General features: G+C 38.5%; 1 long non-coding RNA gene across 1 annotated transcript in view; it reads right to left on the reverse strand.

Moving 5' to 3' along the window:
- Window positions 1-1141: 1141 nt before the first annotated feature.
- The window catches only part of LOC129406804 (uncharacterized), a 115625-nt gene continuing 94103 nt past the window's right edge, over window positions 1142-22663 (reverse strand). The window contains exon 3 of the long non-coding RNA XR_008631262.1: window positions 1142-1212. This is a non-coding gene — a long non-coding RNA (uncharacterized LOC129406804). The remainder of the gene's footprint in view (window positions 1213-22663) is intronic.

Consider the following 22663-nt stretch of genomic DNA (forward strand, 5'->3'; position numbering starts at 1 on the left):
GCTGGCACTCAAAGTTTTTATGCCACTTCAGTCTTCATTATATGGCCAGCTACCCTGTGCTGACCAAATTCAGCAACTATAATCCTATTCCTCTAGTCCCCGTCTCGTGAAAATGACGAGTTTTTTTTAAATTAGTGGATCACTGTGAGGTGCAATAACAGAGTTATAAACTTTCGTGCTTGCATCCCATCCCTCCACCAGTGCCATTCTCCACCACCAATAATCCCAGTATCCCTCCCACCATCCTCACCCTATCCCCTCCCCCCACCCCACACCACCTCTGTGGCAGGGCATTCCCTTTTTTTCTCTCTCTCCTTTTGGGTGTGGCAGTCTGCAATAGAGGCATTGAGTGGCCAGTTCAGTCTGTATCATGTTCAGTCTATAGTCTACTTTCAGCACATATCTCCCATCCCGAGTGGGTCCTCAGAACACCCTTTACCTGGTGTTCCCTTCTCTATCTGAGTTGCCCTCTCCCCCAGCATGTGAGGCCAGATTTCAAGCTGTGGGGCTAACCTCCTGGTACTTATCTGTACTATTCTTGGGTGCTAGTCTCCCGTTCTGTTACTTTATATTCTACAGATGAGTGTAATCTTTCTATGTCTGTCTCTCTCTTTCTGACTCATTTTACTTAACATGATACTTTCCACGTTGATCCACTTATATGCAAAGGTCATGACTTCATCTTTTCTAATAGCTGCATAGCATTCCATTGTGTAGATGTACCAAAGTTTCTTTATCCAGTCACCTGTTCTTGGGCACTCGGATTTTTCCAGATTCTGGCTATTGTAAACAGTACTGCAATGAATGTACAAGTGCAGATGTCATTTCTACTAGAAAATGACCAGATTTTCTCATATGTTTGCCTTAATTCATGTGACTTTAATTTTCTTTAATTTATCCTATTTCCTTCTTTCAAGGGTATACTTTATGAAGCCATGTTTCAACTCATCAGCCCTTCAGCAATTCCTCCTACTTCTGAGTTTTTATAATATTTAATGTTTGTCATCCAGACTTGACTTTGGCCACCACTTACTATCTTTTATTCTTTACATAGATGTTTAATTTATTTTATAAAATATTTATAATGACTACTCTACTCATAGGTATCACTTGCTCTGTATTGTTTTGGTCAATCCTCTTACCTCCAGCATCTAGTAGAATCTTTTGCATTCAATAGATAATCCAGAAATGTTCATGATTTGAAAGTTGAGGCTGAAAAAGAAAGCATGCAATAGAGAAAAGTTAATCGAAATATATTTAATAAGAATTAATTCAGAAGTCGAGAAATAGTGCAAAGGCTAAGGCACTGGTGTAGAATGAAGTTGCTGCCATGCCGAAACCTACAGTGAATGTGGCCCTCGAGCACAGAGCCAGGCTTCGCCCCTAAGCACAGAGTTGGGCGAAGCTCTGGAGTGTTGCTGGGCATGATCCACCCAAAAGAATTAAATTCACATTGCACAAACATTTTATAATTTTCAAAATAGCATCTGAGTAGTGGATAAGATCATCTCAAATTTACATGTAAGTAAAGTCAGGCTGAAAGAGATGAAAAGATAAAGAGAGTTGGTAATGTTTACTCAATCCGAAGAAGGTCATATCTTTCTTACTTTTAGATTTCAAAAGCTCCAAACAGATCCTCACAAGTAATTTCTTTGCAGTAAGTTTAAAATAATCAGGAAGCTAATGAATTTATGTTGAAGTTTTATCTGCTTCTAAATTTTATGGACTGTATTTATGTTATCAAAAGTTTATGGACTTGGTGAGTTCTGACATATTTGTCATGCAGAAGTAGCTTAACACTGATTTGCTCTTCATGAAATTTGAAAGAAGTGTTAACTCTAAACAGCAGGGAAGTAGTAGAAAAATTTTCTGTCCCAACAGGGGATATATGACAAATATATATAGCCTCAATAATGACTTAGGCCACTGTTTTCTAAAATTCAGCCCAAAGACTCTCCACTGGATCCTACTTGGTATTCTGTGTACTCTCTTTTTTACTATTTTTCTTTGGTTTGTGTGTGTGTGTGTGTGTGTGTGTGTGTGTGTGTGTGAGAGAGAGAGAGAGAGAGAGAGAGAGAGAGAGAGAGTGAGAGAGAGAGAGTGCACGTACACACACACACATGCGGGCACATGCCTATTAAGCAAAGTATCTTTAGTGCAATTTTATATGCTAAAATATATATAGCATATGACTCTCAAAGGATTGGTATGTTGAGTGTTTTCAATAAAATCTAACCAAACTACATAACTCTTTCTCACCACTCCAAGACTAGATGTTCATAAATCAAGTGTGAGAAATTCTGTTATTAATTTGTATATTTGTTATGAATCAAAGATTTCTTATGGAGTCCTAACAGAGTCCAAGGGTAGTTCTGATATAGTTTTTTTAAAAAAGGCTGTTGTCAAGAGTGGTTTGTGACAGCATATTTTTAGAGTGTTGGAGAAATTGGGCAGTATCTATCTGTGCCTGAAAATATTTCTGCATATACCTTGCAGTATAACATTTTGTGCTTTGTTATCAGGCACTTTTCCGTTCATTGAGAAATTGATCATGATTGAGATAATGAAGTGTATGATTATTGTGTGAACTGAATCTTTATTGTGCTTTTCTTCTCACACTTTCTTCTCACACTTTTTTGGGGGGGCATTTTCTTTGCTTGTATGATTTTAATGGACCTGCTAAATACATGCTAGAAGAACGAGCAAGTGGTCCAACTACCTGGTTAATCACAGTTTATTTTAACCTTGGTAGGGAGTACTCTAAAAGGCGCTACTCTAACAAGAAGGTATTGTCTACATCCGATCAGAGTCTTTCCCAAAGTTGGGCTTTGGGGTCTGTGTGTGTGTTTCTGTGTGTTTGTGTGTGTGTTTCCTTTTTTGTGGGGAAGTCACACCCAGCAGTACTCATGGAGTACTCCAGGCTCTGCACTCAGGGGTCACACCCAGCAGGCTCAGGAGACAGTATGAGGTGGTAGGAATCAAACCCAGGTCAGCTGTGGGCAAGGTAAACCTCCTACTCTTTGTTACTATCACTCTGGCTTTTCCCCCAAAGACTTTGAGATACAATACTGGAGATGATTTTTGTGTAATATTCTAGAAACTAGTGAACACATTCCTTATCTGACAATATAAGGAATGTCATATAAGCAGGAACAACACAAGAGAATTGATCATGGTAGAGACTAAAGTGGTTCAGAGGCAGAGATGAGAACAAAGAAGATATGAATGGAGCATTAAAGAACAAGACTGATATATACTACTCTTGGGTGTTAGTCTCTCATTCTGTTACTTTAAACATAAAATAACAGATGAGTGGAATCTTTCCCAAGAGGTCTGCTTCATGGCTTGAAAACTGGCCTCACATGCTAGGGGAAAAGGCAGCTGAGATAGAGAAGGAAACACCAAGTAGGGGATGTTGGGGGAACCCATTTGGGTTGAAAGATGCATGCTGAACGTAGACTATAGGCAGAATATGATGGCCACTCATCACCTCTATTGCAAACCATAGCACCCAAAAGGAGAGAGGGAACAAAAGGGAATGACCACAGATGTGGGTGTCGGGGGGAGGGTGGAGGGAACAAAGTGGGGGGGGGGTGAGGGACGCTGGTACTATTGGTGGTGGAAAATGGGCACTGGCGGAGGGATGGGTACTCAATCATTGTATAACTGAAATGCAAGCACAAAGTTTGTAAGCCTGTAACTACCTCATGGTGATTCACTAATAAAAAAAGAAAAAGGAAAAAAAGAACAAGACTGACACAGTGAAGGTGGGAGGGAAGGAGAAAAAGAGATGGGCAAGGGAGAGAGAGTGAAAGAAAAGGCAGTGAGATTTTTCTAATTCTTATTTTTTTGTCATATCTGATGCATGTCTCACCTTGAGAGTTGCAAATTACATGGCTATGCATCATTTTTGCTGGTTTAACCAGTTTAATTTTCTAGAAAACAACAAAAACAAAGTTGCTCACCTGTATAACACAAGGGCGGTTTAAGCTAGTGCACCAGGGAAAAATGCATTCTCACCAATGTTTTTTGGCATCTGGCTTCTGAAGGGGTCAGTGTGAATTCCAAGATACTGTGCGTTAAAATTTATAAATAGAATCTTAAGATAGAAATTTCAGAAAATAAATATCCCATTCTCTGATTTTGCATGTGAACATATAGACAAAGAAAGCTGAAGGTGATTTTCCAAAAAATAAAATGTCAACTTGAATAGCACAAGAAGGACAAACTCAAGACTTTATCATTTCAACACATTTTTCTAAGGTTGAGCTTTATTATTTTTTTTTAAGAAAGAAAGTTAGTCAGCTATAGCATTGTGTATTGGGACGCAGTTTATGTTGGCGGAGAGAATAACAGACCTAGGGCAGAAAATCCGAGTTTGAATCCTAGGTCTGTCTTTTCCTTAGGCAAGATACTTAACCTCACCAACATAGAAAATAACCTCTTGCACAGAAAATGAAACTAATAATATATACTTGGACACTTCAAATAATGATTTTTATTAAAGTCCTTTGCAAACTTATCATGCTGTTTAATAGACACTCTAATATTTATTCTGTCATCATAAATATGCTTTATTTTTCAATTTTATAGAATAAATTTTTATGACTCATTTCAGAAACAGATTTCCCTTTATCCATATAGGATAATGAATGACCTTACATTTTGTTGTAGCTATTTCATCTTACTCTTACACTGGTACACACAGTCAACCTAATAGCCACAGGGCAAGTTGAATTCTGATGTGTACTTTATGACAGTAGTATAAACACATGCTATAATTGATAGGACCTATCCATTTTGTTCTGATTCATATTCCTGAGGGCAAGGTCAGTTAGCAGAATTTTGTTTTTTCAACAATCCTAGAACATCGAGGCTTAGTTTTTCCAAATTAATAACATGATTTTCATTGAATACTTTTCTCAAAAATTAGAAAGATAATTTGTGAGATTATCAGATAGAGAATGGATACAAACTCTCATTTGAAATCCCCAAGAAAAAACTTTATCCATATACCTTAATGATAAAACTACAGAGACATTTCAGGCTTTGTACATGTGGAAAGGAAGTAATTTTTTAAAACTGTATCCAAAACCAGAACACTTCCTTGGAAGATTAGTCATCTTTATATTGATAACACAAAAGTTTTACTTATGACATGCTTTGCCCAATGAAATTTGGGCAGAAATTATGCATACCACTTTATGCAGAACTTAACAAAAAGATATCCCACAGAATAAGAGTAAATATTTGCCCATCATTTATCTGATAAAGGGTTAAGAGCCAAGATATACAAAGCACTTGAGAAATTTTGTTGTTGTTTTTGTTTGTTTGTCTCTTCAGACCACACCAGACAGTGCTCAGAGATTACTCCTGGCAGTGTTCGGGACTGTATGGGGTGACAAACATCAAACCTGGCTGAGCTGCATGCAGGGCAAGCTCTTACCCACTTGCTACCTTGCCAGCACCCCTGTTTTTTATGGGGCCACAACCAGCTGTGCTCTGGGCTAACTCCTGGATCTGTGTTTAGGAATCAATCCTAGAGGGACTCAGAACAATACGGAATGCTCAGGATCCAACTTTGCTTATCTATACGCAAGCAAAGTACCCTATTTTCTGTAATAGCTCTCTAGTCCAGCACTTGTAAAACTTAACAAGAAAAATATATAACCAACCTCGTCAAAAAATGAAAGGGGAGGAAAAATTTACAGGTGGAAAATAAATATATGAAAATATGTTCTGTATCACTTGTCATCAAGAAAATGCAAATCAAAATAACAATGAAATATCATCTCCTAACCAGTGAGATTGGCAGGCATCAAAAAAATTAAAAAAACAAAAAACAGAACAACTTGTGTTGGCATGGATGGGAGCAAAAAGTAACCCTCATTCACTGCTAGTGGGAATGTTGAATGATTCAACCTCTTTGGAAAACAATAGAGACACTTTTTTAAAAAAATTAAGAATTTCACAATTCCACCTCTGGACTTCTACCCAAAGATCCCAAATTTCTATTTTTAAAAGACAGTGTGCTTTCCTATGTTAATTGCATGACCATTCTTGATGACCAAACTCAAATTAAGTCAAGGTGAATGGATAAAGAAACTATGGTATATATGAAGAGTATAATGCTGCTCAGCTATAAGACAAAATCACGCAATTTGCCACACCATGGATGGAACTAAGGGCATCTGCCGAACAAAATTAGTCAGAAGAAGAAGGACAAGTACAGAATGATCTGTTTCTTGTGTGGTCTTTAAGGAAACAGAGTGAAGGAATGACAAATACCTATAGGCATCACTCTACAAAACGGAGCTTATCAAGGAAATAGCAGGACAGAAAGGTTTTCAGAGGAGCCTTTGAGACAATGGTAGAAGAAAGCAGTAACTCCGGTGGAAGGTATGAAGTCAGAAAGTCAGATGCATGAAAAGCTATCATTAACAGTACTGTAAATCAAGGTGATCAAAATAAAATTAAAAAATCCTTGCAAGTAAAAACTTGCAAGAAATACTTGCAAACCTTGCAAGAAAAACTTGCAAAGTTTGGCCTCTTTTCTTCTGCCATGATACAATGCTATCCCAAACTGACTGAATGCTAGTCTCAAGATCCAAGCCAATACTTAGTAATGACTTAACGTGAGTGAGAATCACACCATCACTGATGTGATGCTCTAGTCTAAAGGCGGATTGCTTTTGGTTTTGTCATTGAAGCATAACTTAGACTAAACTGGCTAAGTCAGCGAGCCATCATTTCCATACTGAACTCCTATAGACACAATATCTTCAGGATAGTTCCTTCTTAGTTAAGATGGAGAGATGAGTGTGTAGGAAAGTAACCAAACCTAAAGGAAAGTAAGGAAGCAATCAGCAAGGAGAAGGCATATTTGTTAAGAATTCATCATAGGTTCTTTAACTTCTTAGGCTCATTTTTATTTATTTAATGAAATATTTTGGTTTTGGGTTTTGGTTTGCTATTTTTGTTTTGAGGCCATACTTGGCTGCACACAGGAATCACTGATGGTGGGTCATGGAGAACTATGCAGTGTTAGGGATTGAACCCCAGGACGTCAGTGTGCGAGGAAAGCACACAAGCCATTGTACTATCTCTATGGCCCTTAGGTTGATTTTTCATAAGGTATAATTCTAACATTTATAATCAAGGGGAGTGTTGCTCTATTACCATCCCCAGGCAGCAGTGGTGGAAAAGAAGCCCTCATTCATTACTGGAAGAGATACTGTCTTATTTAGCCTCTATAGCTCGATATAGAGATTCTCCAAAAAAAATAATAGAACTCCCGTATGATCCAACAGTAACCCTATCTTAGTACCCATTTCCAAACAACAGAGAATAAATGCTAAATGATCTCATTTACTTCCAGAAAACAGACAAGTATTAACTAATGACAAATACTTGGCCTTGGATTACAAAATAATTAACAAACTGTAGCATTGTAAATCAATACCATAAATTTTAGCACTATTGAAAAAATATTACCTAAATTGTAATAAAATTATAAAAAAAACAGCAATTTCTAATTATCCTAAACATTTTATAACCACAAGCCATGGAATAAAGGCATCCAAAACTAAACTGAGAACTCTAATACCAATCCCTAGATCTTCTTTGTGGTGACACCTAAATCATAATCAAACAGTGATACTATTGGTTTTTCTCTTTGTCGCTAAAAATGGTAACTAAAATTGACCTTGTGATTACCCCAAAATACATTCGTTCACTGGGCCATCATTTCTCTCTCTTTGCAAGTACATTTGTACATTGTACATCAAGTACTTCCACCAAAATTTTACTCACTAAGCAGCATCCTAAAAAATACTGTAGGTATAAAATGCATTTTAAGTGGTCATTAATTTCATGTAGAAACATGGGCACTGCAAATTTGATCACATTTTATCTGTTGCTTTTCTCTCATTAAAAAGCAAGGGAGAGAGCTCAAAAGGGTGAATTGCATGGCCCCCAGAGAACCACAGGATGTAGTTCTGGCAACTCTGAAGTGCTGTTGGTGTATGGCTTGAGCTGGCCTCCAGAACTGCTGTGCACAAGTCTCACAGCATCAGAGTGCTCAAGCCCTAATTGTCAGGCAAGTATCTCCAGGAATGACCTCTTGTTTCTGAGCATCGTTGAGGAAGCTGCTATGAAAAGAAAATAAAAGAAAGAAAAACCGCAACCGATAATGATGCGTTAATGATAACGATTTTCTTCTTTCCCAAGAAGAAAATAGATTTGGAATGTGAATACATATAAAGAATTAAAATTGGTCAAAGTAACCATCCTACCCAAAGCATTAAAAATATGCAAAATTATCTCTACTAAAATCCCAAAGGCATTCCTCAAGTTTGTAGAACAAACAATATTAAATTTTGCATGTAACCAAAAATCCTGCTGAAGAGTCAAAGCAATTCTGAGAAAAAAGATGTGTGGTATTGCATTCCATGACTCTGACACTACTATAATCAAAGTAGAATGGTGTTAGAATAAAAGCAGGCACTTTGACCAAGAGAATTGTAAGAAATAAATTCTCAGATATATAGATAATTTATAATAAAGCAATAAAGAGCTTAAAATGAAGATAGAGAGGCCCCTATAATACATAATTTTGGGAAACTAGATAGCTACATGCAAAAAATGACACTGGACCACTAACTCATATGATGCATGAAAGTTAACTCAAATTTATTAAAGATTTAGATCTTAGACCTGAATGTATAAAATGCATAGTTGAAAACATAGGCAAAACAATACAAGGTAATTAGTATCCATGGTGTACAACTATACTGGTGATTCAAATGTTCTGGTAAGAATAACAAATGCAAAAATAAACAAATGAGGTACTTTGATTATATCAAACTAAAAGCTTCTTTACTGGAAAGGAAACTATAGCTAAAACAAAAAGACATTTCACTGAATAGGAGAAAATTTTCATACACTATATATCTGATAGAGTGCTAACAGACAGGATATATAAACACTCTCAAATCTCAACAACCAAAACCCCAAACAACCCCATTAAGAAATGGAGAAAAGAGCTGGACAAACAAATCTCCAAAGATGACATACAAGTGGGTTTGGGGCAAAATAAAAATGTTCAACATTACTGAACTTCAGAGAAATGCAAATCAAAGTGACAATGCGATATATCACTATACACTGGTCAAATAGCCAATATTAAAAACAAACAAACAAATAAAAAAAACCCAGAAACAAATGCTGAGAAGAGTCCAGCCTCTGTGGAAAACAGTATAGAGATTTCTTCTAAAAACTATAAAAATAGAACTGTCATGCGGTATAACGATTTCACTCCAAGAATACAAAATTCATCATTCAAAATCATAAGTGGGGGATAAAGAGATCAATCGGGGTTTGGAGGACTTGCATGCACCAGTATCGTGAGCAAACAGGAGTGATTCCCCTTGCCTGAGTTCAGAGCCAGGAGTAAGCCCTAAGCACAGCTCAACCCCCTCAGGATGGACATATGCCTCTGTTTATGCTCTCTTAATTACAATAGCAAAAATCTAAAAACAACCTAAGTATGCAATGACAATGGATATTTTATATATATGTTTAAGTATACATATATAGGAATATTAGTTATAAAGATGGATGGAATATTGCCTTTCGAATCATGGATGGACTAAAAGGGGACATGATAAGCAAAATAAGTCAGGAGAAAGATGATCTCACTCATATGTGGAATATAAGGTTACAAAGCAAGGAAATAAACAATGTCCGAATTTCCTTGACTTTTACCACTGTATTGAGGTTACCAAGTTGGTGGAAAATGGGCTCAAAGATCCAGTGGACTGTGGTGGTTAGATATTAGCACTTTGTTGTGGATACATAGGAGAGCCTGGCAAGCTCCCTGTGGTGTATTCATATAAAACCAGTAACAATGATGGGTCTCATTCCTCTGACCCTGAAAGAGCCTCCAATGTGGCACCATTGGGAAGTAAAATCTCAGGATTAGGACAAATGGAGGCGTTACTGAGACCGTTAGAGAAAATCAATGATGATGATGATGATGATGATGATGATGATGATGATGATGATGATGATGATGACAATGATGTTGTGGATATGACGTGGTAATAGGTACCACTAAAATAAACAATTTTGGGGAGAAACTTTTGGGCCACACTAGACCATATTCAGGACTCCGGGCTTTGTGCTGAGAACATTTCTGGTGGGGCTTAGGGAACCATATGGAGTGCCAGGGATCAAACCTGAGTCTCCACGTGCAAGGTAAATGCCCTGTCCACTGTACTATCACTCCAGCCCCAAAATGTTTATACTCTAGTTAACCAATGTTATTTCATAAGACAAAAACATAAAGTATAAAAACATCCTCTATGTCTTTAAATTGTGCATCTCCAAGAAAATTCTTAAATCAAAAGAGTGAAGAATATGTGAAACAATTTCCAGTTTAAGTACCTTAGTTACTTCAGAATTCAGAGTTATAATATCAGCTCACCACAAACATTTTCCTGGTTTTTATAATTTAGGCACTTTGGATTCTAATTTGTTTATAGATTACATTGAGAAAAATTCATGGAATCATTAAAGATAAGGGAGCATCAACCTTCTGAGCATCTTTGTTGTATTTATATCCTAAGAAATTGTATCTTTAGTTGCAAATTAAAAATGAGTTGTCAGGTTCCCTTAATAATTAATGTGAAATGAACAACTGTTTCAAGTACAACACATTCCATTTAATGTTAAACAGCGTTATATTTACTGTAATTCCACCTTTCATCCTAATGTCAACCTTTAAATCTTTAATGCTTTAATCACACTCCTTTTTCTGATATCCCTTGTGAGTTGCTCTAACCAATGCCCACTCATTTGTGAAAAGGTGGGCATTTCATGCTGTACGGGTTAGTCAGCAGCAATTGTTAATTATTAAGGAAAACAAAATGCAGCTGCTGGAAAATTGTGTTTGTTCCCAGCAGGGCATGTTACCTTTAATCTCAACTGACATGGAGGCAAGTGAAGTCATAAAAGGGAGATAATGCATTTCAAGGACATGTTCCCATAGAAAATTAAAGAATTTCCTATAAAATTAATGAGCCTAATTACCAGATAATGTTCGCCATTTGCTTTTCAGTAAGTTATTTGCCTTTCTGATTAAGGGCTTGGAAAAAGGGAAGCAATGGGGAGAGGCCCCAAGAAGGAGCTAGGCTGCTGATTGGGTGGAACCAGAAGAAATGGGAAGAAAGTCAAACTTGTACCACAGCTTGTCTTCTGGATACTGCTGAGAAAGAGGGATGCTGAGAAAGAGGGATGCTACTCATTGGAGGCAATCTAGAAGCTCACATTGTACTAGGAAATGTAGAGTGCCCAAACAGTTATTGATTTGCATTTGGCTTAACCCTCTTATATAGATTATTTTGAGAATTAGTTTAAGATATTTTATATTGATCTCAGTACAATGCTTAAAAGAAAAATAAAACTGCACTAATGTTGCTAAATAGTTGCCTAATCATCCCAGCAATTCTGACATTTGGTACTATTGTCTCTACTATTCTAATCTCCCAATTCAAGCAAATAGTTAGGTAGAGGATATAAAATGTGCGTAAGGGTCTCTGGCTATAGTAACAAAATGAAGATTATGTCTTAGTGGTATATAATGGACCACTTTTCACTTCTCCCCATGAGACAGAATAGTTATGATAAGAAAAAATTTACTTCCCTTTTACATACATAAATCTGTTTCTAATTTAATATTTGTATAAGAGGGAAAAATAGCTTTATGACAATTTAAAGAAGTAAAAACCAATGAAGAAGCTGAATTTTCACACTAAATACTCACTTGTATAGCTCCAAACTGGTAGCCTCATTTAGTAGTCAAAAATCACAACTAGTATCTAAGAAATTAATCTAGTGTAGCAAAATAACAACAGATGATATTGTGAAAAGCATAAAAAAGTGTCCCCAGACAGATTTTAATTATCTGAACTTAACTGTGTTTATCAATAGAAAAGATTTTTATGTGGCCAGCCTCCTGGAACCAAGAAGTTGATAAAATTTCCAGAATAGTCCTAAGGTTAAGAAAAAAAATAATCAAGCCGCTATTGGTTCATAAACCACTGTGAAGATTTGTTGCATTCTATGGCTATTCTGCCTAGGAAAAAAACTCACATATGTACTTAGATTTAGAATCCCATATGGATTTTGCTCTCACCCAGTGCCTTTTAAGAGTTTAAGTCTAAGGGAGACTCTGAAACCTAAATTCAACACGGCTCTAAGCTAGAGCGCATCTCTTATACTCTCTTCAGCCTTGAGGCTTCCTTGAGGATTAGGTTTGACCGTATTGTGCTCTGAAATCTAGAGATAGCTACTGAATGATCACTCAGTGGCTGCAGAAGCAAAGCACATGGTATCTACTCAGAAACAGTAAATCAGCAGTCACCACTCTGTGGGCTCTGGCCCCAACTGACAGTGAGAATCTCTCAGTAGTTTGTCTTCCTCGCTGACAACATGTGCCGCCCCAAAGAGTTACCACTAACAACATAGCACTTTAACACTGTCTTCCCATTGTTCATCAATTTGCTTGAGCGGGCACCAGTAATGTCTCCATTGTGAGATTTGTTCTTACTGTTTTTGGCATATTGAATACACCAAGGGTAGCTGCCATGCTCTGCTGTATGGGAAGGATACACTCAGTGTCTTGCCGGGTTCTCCAAGAGGGACAAAGGAATCAAACCCAGGTCAGCCACGTGCAAGGCAAACACTCTACCTGCTGTGCTATCACTCCAGTCCACTAACAACTTATCTTACATAAAATATGTGTGTTACAATAAGTCATTTATTTAGGTGAGATTAAGTACATATGAAGGGTTTCTTTTACAAATTATAAAGCATTTTATCCAAGGCTTAGTTAAAAATCTCTTGAATTTTTATATATCAGGAGAAAGAAAGAGAAGAGAAAGTTAACATTTTCCATTATTCCATGCTACTCTTATAGAAGCACTCAATAGTGATGACAGAAGAATATTCTATTATGATCAGAACTTGTACTACACAGACATAACTTAGTTGTTAAAATTGGAAATTTTAGATTCTGAAATATCTGAAATATCTGGTTTTAGAGGCAACTTTTATAACTTGCTAAAAGTTTGACCTTGGGAAATTTATGTTTTGGCACCATTCCCTTCACTAATAAAAGGGAAACATGTTTATCATGATATTTTTTGTAGACTAAATGAGAGAAGCTTAGCATAGATCTGATACATTGCAAGCATCTATAATGACCATCTGTCATTTATCCTGGTGTTATTGCACACTTATAAATGATGAATGAATCTCTTTAGTGCTGTAAAAGACTGAAATTATAGGAATTAACAGTAATAAGAGGGATAAGATGTGAGGGAAAGAGAAGAGTAAATATAAAATACCTTTCTGTGTTTAACATGTGAGCTGCAGTGAATGGAGAACCACACCATGGCCTGAACTAGAGATGCCCATGGAGGGGTGTCTTCAGAGAGAGTTACTTATATTTGGAACACACTGAATTGGATGTTCATAAAGATATTGAGTGGTACAGGTTTCTTTTCTTCCTTCTTAAATGAAAGACCATTTTCATTTCCTCGAACTGATCTAACTGTTCTAACTAAATGGCTTAACACACAAAAAAGTTGTTCTTTCTCATAACACGGGACTGACACCCAAGGACAGTAGATACAAGGGCCAGGGAGATATCTCCATAGCTGGAAGCCTGCCTGTTGAGCAGGAGGCGGGGGAAGGGGGGAGGCAAATGGAATAGAGAAGAGATCACTAAGAAAATGATGGTTGGAGGAATTGGTTGGAATGGGAGATGTGAGCTGAAAGTAGATAAAGGAGCAGGTATGATAACTTCTCAGTATCTGCATTGCAAACCTTAATGCTAAAAAGTAGAGAGAGAGTATGGGGAATATTGTCTGCCATGGAGGCAGGAGGAGGGGAGGAAAGTGGGTTTATACTTGAGATATTGGTGGTGGGGAATGTGCACTGGTGGAGGGATGGGTGTTTGATCATTGTGTGATTGTAACTCAAACATGAAAGATTGTGACTATATCTTACGGCGATTCAATAAAATCACTGTCACTGTCACTGTCATGCCGTTGCTCATCGATTTGCTCTAACGGACACCAGTAACGTCTTCATTGTGAGACTTGTTGTTACTGTTTTTGGTGTATTGAATAAGCCTTGGGGAGCTTTCAAGGCTCTGCTGTGCAGGCGAGATACTCTTGGTAGCTTGCTGGGCTCTCTGAGAGGGGCAGGGGAATCAAACCCGGGTTGGTCTCATGCAAGGCAAATGCCCTACCTGCTGTGCTATCGCTCCAGCCCCAATCATCATCATCCTTATCCTCATCATCATCATCATTATCATCATCATCATCATCTCCTCATCATCCCGTTGATCATCAAATTTCTCGAGCAGTCTCAGTAATGTCTCCATTCATCTTAGCCCTGAGATTTTAGAAGACTCTCTTTACTCGTCCTTCCCAATGATGCCACATTGGAGGCTCTTTTAGGGTCAGGGGAATGAGATCAAGCATTGTTACTGGTTTTGGTATATGAATACACCATGGGGACTTTGTGAGGCTCTCCCATGTGCGAAGGAAACTCGGTAGCTAGCCAGGTTCTCTCAGAGGGAGAACTAGGCTATAAGATATCCAGGAGTTTGGTTTTATAGTCTCTGGATGTTGGCTGTTGATGGGATTACATGCACCAGGGGCAGTTTCTGGGTGTGACCGCCTAGCTACTGGAAAATGGGGAATCTGGACAGAAGAGGCCCAGTCCCAATCTGATCAGGCTTGGAGGTCTCATTCCTGGGTCCCACACATCTGGGTTCCTCTGCCGGTACCTTCACACATGAGGCTCTTCCGAACATGTGAAGAGGGGCATTGAGCATGGCTGTGGCTAGGCTGCAGAGGTCTTCAGCCCCGGGAGCTCTGCTCAGGTCGGGGAGGGAAGCTGGAGCCCACCCCCTCTGAGGGGCCCCTTTGGAAGACAGCCAGGTGCATGGACAAGAGACTCTCCAGATTTCCAATTTTCCAGTAGCTAGGTGGGCACAATCAGGGACTGCCACCAATGGATTGTAATCCCACCAGTGGCCAACATCCAGAAAAACCAAGCTCCCAGAAGAGAGCGACACAGAGAGTCCCTTGCCCAAGTTCCTGGCTGTCTTCCCTGGGGCCCCTCTGAGGAAGTGGGCTCCACCTTCCCTCCCCGCCCCCAGCAGCGCTCTTGTGGCCGAAGACCTCTGCAGCCTAGCCACAGCCATCCTCAAGGCTCCTCTCCACACGTTCCTCATGAAGGTACCGGCAGAAGAACTCAGGTGTGTGGAACCTGGGGCTGAGACCTCCAAGCCTGCTCGGATCGGGACTAGGCCTCTTCCAGTCCCAATAATTAAAAAAAAAAAAGACTGCATAATTTTTTTTAAAAAAAGTTGTTCTTTCTAACTCATTGCCATTGTCTAACACATTGTTCTTTGTAACTCATATATAACTCATTGGCACTGTTAGAAATCCAAGACCAATGTGTTGGCAGGCTACACATCCCCTGATGACTCCAGGGGAAAGTAATTTCTGGCATTTTCCTAGTTACTATTGGCTGCCAGAAGTCCATGGCATTCCTAAGCTCTAGACAGATGATCATGCAAATCTATCTTCATTTTCCTTTTCAATATCTTTATGTCCAAAGTTATCTGTAAAAAACTAAAGCTTGCAAAGGGGTGTGAGCACTCGCGGGCTCTCCGGGCAGCTGTCTCACCGTCCGCGTTCGGTGTTCTGGAACTGCTGTGTATGGGCTGGATCGGGATGGAAGTTGGCCAAGAACAGGTGAAGGAAGACTGAGGACCAAGCTGGTTGCTGACTAGTTACCATTTATTCAATCTTCCATCTTTCTCATCTCCCGCACTCCCTCAGATAGCTCCGTCCTCTCTTCCTCTCTCTGGATCTCTCATAGCCTCTCTCCATCTCTCTTCTCCCTTTTTCCTCTCTCACCCTTGCCCCTAGGTTACACACTGTCAGGTAGCAAAATCAACATAAGAAAGCCCTTCCTGAGGGCTGTCAGGTTCAAAGGGAACACAACCTAGGGGCATTCCAAAGCCCTTCCAGACTGCCAGTAGGCAAAATACCTCTTAAGGGTTTTTTCTCCTCTCCTCATTCCAAACACTCTTAATACTAGTTATTTTTGTATGGAAATAGCAAGAGATCCATTAAGGTTTGCAAGGCAGCTCTCCTGGTAACATCTTGCCACAGCCTCAGACTACAGCACTCAGGCCAGATTAATCACTCCTAACCCTAGCAGGGTCCAAATCTAGTTATCACTGTTTGGATCATGACAACATTTGTCCATGATCAAGCTCTTAACTCATAGTTAAGCATTAGGCACTTTGGCCAGGCCCATCTCATGCTAGGGTAGCACACAACTCACCGCTTGCCCTGGATCCATCTTGTCCCTCGTTGGGACCCTGCTTTTGGGGGTGCTAGGAAGTAAGGGCAGCTGAGGCTTAGGTTGAGAGAACAGATGCCCAGGAGGAAAATATCATGTAGAGTCAAATGACTCCCAGGTTACAAAAGCATAGCATTTGCTAAGACTTCCTGTGTCCATACATAAAGGACATTGTTCTGAATAAAGTATGCAAAGGACTCAAGGAGAAGAGAAAAACAATATTTACAAGTCAACAGAACACTAAGAAAGAAGCTACAAATAAACAAAGAGGAATGGGAGCACCATAACGGGAGTAACCTAATAAACCTAAACTACCTGAGGCTATGTAATCCTACAGTTATCTTCTTGCTACAAAGTTACTGTCACTGGCTTAGAGCCCACTCTAATTAAATATGTTGTCCTCTTCATTTTATTTATATACAAAAAACATATTTCCAAATAAATTCACATTAAATGGTTGTGATAAACACAAATTTGGGGAAGGGAAACTATATTTCATAGAATAAAAAAGTTTCATTTATAAAAGATCAATCTCATTAAGATTAATATATTACTCTCACTAATAAAGACCATCATACTTTCTAGACTCAGGGAAACCAATGATAATGAAAAGATAATGTGCAATATTATCATGTATTAAATGCTACCCAAATCTCAGAGAACAGAAGTGCAAGTGGCTTAAGAAAATACCAGCCTTTCTCCTCCATCCTCCTTCCCTAACACCACAGATCTTATGAGAAAGGGATCTCAGGGCTTACATAAAGCTGTGGAATATATATATATATATATATATATATATATACATATATATATATATAGCTGACTAGAGTCACCCTCCTCACTTAAATGTTTGAGAATTTTGTATTAAATCTAAACAGGCTTAAAAATTGAGGACACCTTTTTTTTTTCTTTTGGGTCACACCCAGTGATGCACAGGGGTTACTACTGGCTCATGCACTGAGGAATTACTCCTGGTGGTGCTTGGGGGACCATATGGGATGCTGGGAATTGAACTCGGGTCAGCCTCATGCAAGGCAAATGCTCTGTCCGTGGCAGGGCATCAATCCAGCCCCAAGGATACTTTTTAACTGTCATAAGAGGAGAAAGTACAGCAAAGTGGAAGTCAGTTATTAAAAAATTAAATTTATATCTCTATTCAAACTATGGTCCTCTGATTACAAGCAAAGATTTCTAATTGGACTGAGATGTCGCAATGAAGACAGGACGGAAGGTCTTAACTGAACTCAAGGGAAAAGAGGGAGACAAGACAAACTAGCCACCCTATCATGCTTAAGATGCAGGACCACGCTTCTAAGTAGCCACAGAGAGAATGTCTAACTAAAAGGGAAACTCAAAATGTTCCCATGTCCAGGAACTCAAAGCAAGCCCCATAGGACTTGTACAACATTGACCTCCTAAGTAAGCCTGTCTTTTTCTTGTTTTTAAATTCTGCAAAGGAATTTAAGTTTTACACATTACTCTTTTCCTCCTCAAAGTGCTCTTTTTTCTTCAACCCAGTCATGATAGTTTCTGGTGGAGGTCATTCACCTTTTTAAAAATACTCAGTGTCATGGGGCCGGAGCGATAACACAGTGGGTAAGGCGTTTGCCTTGCACTCGGCCAACCCGGGTTCGATCCCCGGCATCCCATATGGTCCCCCAAGCACTGCCAGGAGAAATTCCTGAGTGCAAAGCCAGGAGTAACCCCTGAGCATCGCTGGGTGTGACCCAAAAAGAAAAAAAAATACTCAGTGTCACTTTTCAAATAACTCTCCATCACTACTCACCCCTGCCAGTCAGTTAACCACATTCCTGAAGACACCCACCATATGCAGGGTACTAAGCACAAAAGAACAATGCAGGAAAGTGAGAAAACTAAGGGAGTTGATCAAAATGAGGAAACTTTGCCCAGCTATGGTTTCGATCCCCTCTAGTCAGCTAAGTAGGTAGTTCAAACGTCTTGTTTGAACGTAGGTTTACCATGACTTACATTTTGAAAAGCCTGCTTTTCCAACATTATCATGCCAACTGAACTTACTTATTTCATTCTAGCTCAGTAGGAATCCACGGGCTGCATAAAAATACATTAGGAATATTTATATGATGGTAAACAGGACAAAATGTATGGGAAAGAATAATATTGTGCATTGCTCATTACAAACATGATTATTTTGTGTATGTAACGGATGTGTTGTTAAGGCACAGTGGGTTGTTTGAAGTTTACAAGTTTGTTACGGATTGATTTATTCATGAAATGCTTTGTTTCTATGACAACTTTATTGGCTTGCCTGTGGTCTAAATACATAGACCACAGGCATGGCAGGAATTCCACGGTACAAAACAAATTACACACTCCCTCTCTTGAATCACTTGCTTCCTTTAGGGAGTGTAGCAAAAGGATTTCCAACCAGGGCAGACAGCACCATATACAGGTCCTGCATTAGAAAGATCACACAATAAAGGGGGAAAAAGGCTTTTAAAAAAGAACAACTTAAAATTTTCCAACGGCTTCCAACTCTCAATATAAAGGAAGATGGAAATGAGCAACAAAAATGCCCAACATAAGATAAGAGAAATACAATCTACCCACCATGCACGAGGTTTTTATTTTAAAAAAAAGAACACTGATCAAAGACCCATATTTCTTACTATAAATAATATCCCTTGAAGAATACCATTAATATTCACAACAGTTGTGTAACTACAAAAGAAATGGAGAATTGTTGTTTAGAGAAAATAATAATGGATTTGGGGAAGATAAAAGGAAAAGGTGGAAGAGAGGGAAAAAAAGAAAAAAATTCTCTCTCTCTCTCTCTCTCTCTCTCTCTCTCTTTAAAGACCAAGGATAATCAAGGAAAGAATGGCTCTCTTGATTATCCTGTGAAACTTAAGCCAGGAAATCATGACAAAGGAGACTGAAACCTTGTGAAAGCTTGAAAAGAGATAACAGAACAGAAATTAGATTTTTGTATTATCCCAGATAAACATGCCCATATAAACATGGGTGGAAAAATGGGTAATATTATTTTGAAAAAAAAAACACTTCTTTTCACAAATTCAATAATGCATACTATAATAATCTTATATATAACACACAAGTAAAATGTATATAGAAAGCAAGATGCAATTTTTTTTCACCAAATAAATTATTATTATATTTTTGGAAACACTAATCCACAGACATTGTCTGCCTATGCTGAAAACTGCTCAGAGTCTTCTTTGGAAATCTGTTTCTCATTTGCTAAGAGACTGGGAGGAGACAATCAGATGCCCATAGTGAGACTGTCATCATGGCTGCTAGAGATTAAGTTAGAATTAAATATCTGAACCCACAGGAAGTAATTCACTCAGGTATCAGAAACCAATGAGATACTTCCAATAATTTACATATTCAGAGGATAATATGGAAAGGTAGAAAATGAAATGTCAGTGGAGTATTATCATGGGTGGAGTATCAATGCTTTCTCTTGAGAGAAATAGGAACAATGGATCAGGTGCATAAAGCAATATGGACCACTAACAAGATGAGGGATAGTGGAGAGAGCACCTCAGCTCCATAGTTCCATTTCCAAAGAGCTTGCTTACCGCATATCTCTCTGAAGTCACTATGCCTTCCAATAATTTTTTTTCCTTTGGGCTAACTTCAGAGATTTTATTTTCCTGCAAGTAACGAGCATCAGTTAGTTGGATTAAAACATTCTCATCTTATTGTGTTACTCCCAATAATGGTTTATTCACTTTTTGATAGAAATAAATTTCTTGTGGAGAACTATATCAATTATTTAGCTTGACATTGTCCTTAAGATTCTGGTAACAAACGTGATTAAAAGGAAAAAAATAACTGCGCTCTGTCCATACATTATTAGTGCATTGTTTTATTATGATGAGATGACTTCCTTGATAGTAAAATTGATCAAAATATAAATTGCTGGCAAAAATTAAAGCAGAAAAGACTATTGATCTTGTGCAGTGTAACAATGCTTGATATGCTTTAGATGTATACAGAAGGAACAAGTCATTATTTCATTTGATGATGTCGTATTAAGGAACTAAAACACCCTAGAAAGCATCTATTCCTCCAAAATTAAAATGCATTTATGGCACATCAGGCTTAATCTCATCTGGGCCACCCCAGAGAGGGGCAGGTGAGCCAAACACTCAGCCAATCAGAGCCCCAGAAGGCAAAAACCTCCATAACCAAATCACCGCCATGCTCACAGTAGGAAACGCCAGGCTTGGGAAAAGTCTCGTCCAGGAATAAATTTATTAAAACACTCAGGCATGCGGGTTTTGTCACCAAAAATTCCAGGCTCTCATGGTGTTGGGATGGATGACCTTCCCCCATTTTCCTGTTCTTCCAAAAGCCTGGCAATCGCACCCATGTACTGCCTTCGATGCCATTTAAGTTCATTAAGTGGCCATGACCCAGAGACTCATAAATAAGAGACTCGAAAGAGATCAGCAGCTGGAGAGATGTATCTGGACCTCAAAGTTACCATCAGTTAAAAATTTAACTCCAGATGCATCACCCCATTCAAAATGTTAGTATTACTGGAGTGCACAGCCACAAACGCAATGTAGAGTTTGACATCTAATACTCTACACCACTGATATACCAGGAATAGCACACCACATTGGATGGTGATGTAACATAGAAGGCAGCCAATCTTGAATAAGAAAATATTAAAACACAAGGCTTAACCTGTAACAACATGTTAGTAATCTCTTGTACAAGGGCTTAATTGCTTCACGGTGAGATACAAAAATCTTCACACACTTTTCCCTAAGGAAATCTTTTTTGATCATTTTTAGCGAATTAATTAATAACAAGCAATACAAAATAAATTATTTAGAGATGCTACTAGGGCAAACTTGGGTGATGGTTGGGAAAATTGGAAATAATAGAGGTGAGGAGGTAAAATGGTAGTGGGATTGCTGTTGGAAAACTGAATGTAATCATTGTGAACAACTTCAAAAAATAAAATATAATACATTTGCATTCATATTGAAGATTTCACAATTAAACTGTGTGCTCAATCAAGAATATCTTCAGAGAGATAATCTTGTCATTGGCAACCATCCAGACATGTCTTCTCTCTCAAAAGGGAGCATAACATGACAGTCACCATAACCATGCCAATGGACCCTGCGCCAGGCTGTTTTACTTGGGGTGCCCCAGAGGAAGGCAGGTGAGTACTCTCCCTGTCCCAAAGGCCCAGCCTGGGTAGTGAAAACCTCCAGAATTCAACCACCATCATGCTCATGGCCACTCTCCATACCCTAAGGCTGAGTTTCACCCACAAGTGAACTTTTTCCTGGAATGCGCAGTCTCGAATTTGGCCACACACCCTACCCATCCTCCAAGAGTACTCCACCACATTTGATGGGATTCAAAGTAGGAGGCAACCAACCTTAGAATGAAATATATTATTTCAGTTCTGCTTTGGGGCAGGGGTTGGGGTTCAGGATGAAAACACCTGAAATATAGGGTGGGAAAGTGTAATGTTGGTGGGACTGGTGTTTGAATATTAACTGTAATCAAATGTTATGAACTACTTTATAAAATAAAAAGAATACCTTCAGAGAGAAATATTGAATATTCTACATTTTTGCTGTAGACTTTGGATATTGTGAGGAATTTCCAGGGACTGTAGGCTCTGATACTGTGAGGATCAGGCATGTTAGCCTTACGAGGCTTCCACTTTCAGAACATAACAGGAAACCTACCTTTTATATTTAATTAAACCTATGGCAAACACAATAAAAAACAGTAAATATATTAATTGCAGTACTCCACAAAATCAGTCTTGCAGTTTTATTATAAAGCACATGTACCATAATGAGTAGACTCATAAACTATACTATTTCATGGAAAATTAAGGGACTGTTATAAATTCATGTTTGCTTCTAACAAGATCGTTTGGGGACATACAATGTGCACACACGTTCTCTGCCTTGAAGATACTCGTCATCAGGTGAGCCAGGCAATAAATAAATGAATAAATAAGAGTCTAACAAATAGTAACGTGTTATATGGGTAACAAATATAAGTCTCACACATGTAAAAATAGTGAGTGGCAGTAAATTATTTTAGATAGAATAGTTAAGGAGTGATTTCATGCTGAGCCTTGAAGGATGAGAATTTAAGCAATAGGGGTAAGGAAAGGGGAAGAAACATTATGAAACAAAGGAGAACTGGATTGAAAAAAAAA

The sequence above is a fragment of the Sorex araneus genome, chromosome 8, assembly GCF_027595985.1.
Source record: "Sorex araneus isolate mSorAra2 chromosome 8, mSorAra2.pri, whole genome shotgun sequence".
NCBI lineage: Eukaryota > Metazoa > Chordata > Mammalia > Eulipotyphla > Soricidae > Sorex > Sorex araneus.